This window comes from Nannospalax galili, unplaced genomic scaffold, assembly GCF_000622305.1.
Source record: "Nannospalax galili isolate Female #2095 unplaced genomic scaffold, S.galili_v1.0 scaffold1169, whole genome shotgun sequence".
NCBI classification, from domain to species: domain Eukaryota; kingdom Metazoa; phylum Chordata; class Mammalia; order Rodentia; family Spalacidae; genus Nannospalax; species Nannospalax galili.
The window spans coordinates 1,118,799-1,122,485 of NW_008360301.1; positions in this window are offsets into that span (position 1 = coordinate 1,118,799).

Here is a 3,687-nt window from a genome sequence, read left to right on the forward strand (position 1 = left end):
AAAAAAATCTCTAGCATGCATGAGATAGTATCCAAAGCAAGCATCATTTAGTGGGCTCCAGGTAGACTGTATTGGATATATGGGAGAATGGCCTATGCTGTATTTCCTCCAAATGCTCAGATGCTTGTGTGCTAAGCAATACCTGTCCTTCCTTTTTCTTACTTCCGTTGGCCAGAGAACATTTGGGAGTACAGATGTACCGAAGGATGAGCCCTACAAATCAGTGACTGGAAAGTCAAAGAATGGCCTCCTGAATGGGTAATTGGATACCATGGCCTGGACATATGGAGGTACTGGTTCTGAGGATATTGTACTTCCATTTACATGTTAAACTGCATCATCAGGTTACAGACTGTTGTTGAAAATATAGCTAAGGATTCTTTAAGGGCCCTCAAGGTCCTAGCAAAAGGACAAACCAAGACCCGCAATGCTGTTTACCAAACTGCGTGGTGTAGTTTATTTACCAGTCACTGAAAGGGGGATCTGTGGAAAGTTCACTTTGAGTAACTGTTGCTTGGAAATAAATGGTTCACAAAAGGACATAGAAAAAACATCACATTCTAAATGACAAGAATTGTTCATGTTCTAGTCCAAGCCTGGAATGGCTGAACCCAGTCTACTGGGGGGATGGCTTTCAACTTTGGAGGGATTTAAAAGCCTAGTAGGTGTTGTACTCTTGCTACTGGGGGCCTGCCTAATCCTACCTTACCTTGTACTCTGGTCATAAGGTCTGTCTCTAGCCTCAGTGAAGTCATGGTTGAGAGAAAAATGGCTGCCCACGCAATGATGTTATGGAAATTCAGGCCTCTGAACCAAGATGATGCTCTCTGGCCCTCCAGGGGATCCCAGCATCAAAGCAGGGAAGTGACAGCGTAAGTATGATGATGTCGGTGCGTATGTGCAGTTCTGCTGTATCTTCTTTGTTCAAGTTCTCACTCCCTCCTTCCTTTTATTCTAGCCATTTTTGTATCTTCTTACAATATTTGATTGGCATTTAAAAATGTCAGTTAAGAAAGGCAGAGAGACCGGGCGAGGTGGTGCATGCCTTCAGTCCCAGCACTCAGGAGGCAGAGGCAGGCAGAGGGCTGTGAGTTCAAGTCCAGGCTGGCCTACATAGTCAGTTCAGGTCAGCTGGGACTACAGGGAGACCCTGTCTCAAAAAGACAAAAAAGAAAAAAAAAAGGTAGAGACTGGGTCTTTGTTCCAGGCTTTGTTTTTGAGAGCTATCTTACAGAGCCGGTGCTAGTACACACTAATACATAATCTGCTTCTTGCATAAGAAAGCCTTGGGGTCCTGTTTTCTGTTCAGAGTGCCTACTATAGCGAGGCTGTTGATGGTTATGGTTGGTGACGTGTGGTATTGTGTGACATCTTCTGCGGGGGCGGGGGCATAAGCATAATGTCTGTCACCCCAGATAGAAAACTGATAGCACACCAAAGTACTGATACCACCAAAGTCCAGCTTGGTGAACCAATGAGTTTGCTGAGGTTACTTAGAGGAGTATGGGTGAGGGATTACTACAGACATATGGATGATCAAAGGCAGCTGAATCACCTACTCTGGATGATGACTCACAAAAGCTGGAACCCTGGAGCTCTCTGCATGACTTGCAAGTAGCCAGACCTTACTTATTATATAATCATGAGGTGCACCGGGTCTTGTGAATCTGGAACGTTGTAGGTTCTTTCTGAGACGTGAACTGTTTACTTCCTGAGCTATAATGAGCCTCTCTTTAGAACATCCTGAGTCTTAAGGATATTATCTCCAGGATGGCTTATTTCAACTCAAGGAAGTTGTATAACATTCTACCTCTCCCTCTGGTTCTTACATTCTTTCTGCCTCCTCTTTTATAATGTTTTTGGAACCTTGGAATGTGTGATATAGATATTAATCCAAGGCTCAGTAAGCATTGGTCTGCTATTAAACAGCAGCAGAAACTTGTTCTCAGGAGCTTAATTGGCATTTACGAGTCTTTGGTGGCACGCTATCATTTGCAGAAAGTTTTCTTTCGTGATCTATTGCAGCTGACAACAATTTATGGGCATAAGTACAAATGTTTAGAAGGCAGTTTGACAGCCATTTCCCATCTGTTTAATAAAACAATAGTAGTTGTTTCCCCACTAGGGCCTTTGACTCCCCAGTCACAGGCTTTATCCTGGCTTAGAGTACTGGAGAAGAATTCCTTCCTGTCCAATGGGCTTAAATCCAATTGGAAAGCAGCCGATTGTACCCAAACAACCTATGCCACTATTGTACCTTCAGTCACATATTTGGCATTTTGATAGTGTAGTGTTCAGGGTCCACAGCAAATCAGGACTGTTGATGAGTCTCCCTTACCAGCCTGCACAGTGCCTTCCAGCATTGTGAATACCAGCCAGCAAAGAGGGAGCTTCTACTTCAGGCCCAGCTCGATTTCTCTATATATGTTTTCATCTTGAGCAGTAGGATCTTGTCATCTAGTTCTACCATGCAACCAACAGCAGTGGAAATAACCTTATAGTTTTCTTTCTCTTGCTGTGATAAAACACTCTGAACAAAAGCAACTTGGTGAGGAACTAGTTTATGTGACTTCCAGGTCGCAGTCCATCACTGAGGGAAGTCAGGGCAGGAACTTAAGGCAGGAGCTTGAAGCCGAACCCATGGAGGGAAGGGATGCCGCTTACTGGCTCACTTCCATTCTCATGCTCAGCTGGCTTTCTTATACAGCACAGGGAGGACCAGGTGCCTAGGGATGGTACCACCTACAGTGGGCTGAGCCCTCTTACATCAACTAATAATCAAGACAGTCCCCCATTGACTTGCCCATAGACCAACCTGATCCAGGAAATTCTTCAACTGAAGCTTCTCCTATCAGATGACTCTAGGCTGTGTCAGGTTGACAATTAAGTCTAACCAGGACAGAGGCCTTTGAACTTCTTTGGCCAATGACTCCTAGAGTGATAAGATTCTGGATTCCTCTTATACTTCTTGAGATCTTTGCACAACAACCCTTTGGCTTTTGGGAGTGTTCTTTTCCATCTACACAGAGTGTCTTTGGGTAACCTTAACTGCTGTCTTTAATGTTCTTTTGCATATTTTTACAAATCTCTTTAAGGGTTGGCCTTATGTAACATAACCTTTTTACAGAGAGTGGGTAGGATTACTGAAGGCCCACTGTTACCCATTTCAAGTAAGTGCCATATGGTCTTGAATGGCTAAGGGGATACTAGAAAAGAAATGTTTACAAGCTTTTAATATAGTATGAAAATATCTTTTTACTTTTGTTACATTTTTAACAAAAGGAGCAATATTGGGTACAGAAGCATGGATTGGGGATAGTCCCTTATTTAGCTCTCTGTAATCCGTAATCATTCTCTCCCAGTTGTCCCACTTCTTTATCCTGGGGTGACCTCACAGAGCCTCCATGTATCTCCTCATCCCTGATGAGCCTGATAGGGCTAGCTGGAGTTGCTTAGTTTAGCCTGGGTCCTGGGGGAACAAGCCCATCCTCTTGGGCTACATCTGTTCCCATCCTCTTCTGGTTATCAGACTCTTGGCTGACACTGCATTGCAGTCACAGCACATGTCTCTCCATATGTACACCTGGCTGCTGAGAGGGTCCCTGGCTGGGAAAACAATCTCTGCCCTGTGGAAGAAATGAACACAGCATACTAAGAGGAGAAAGTTGCTTACCCATAGATTAAGTT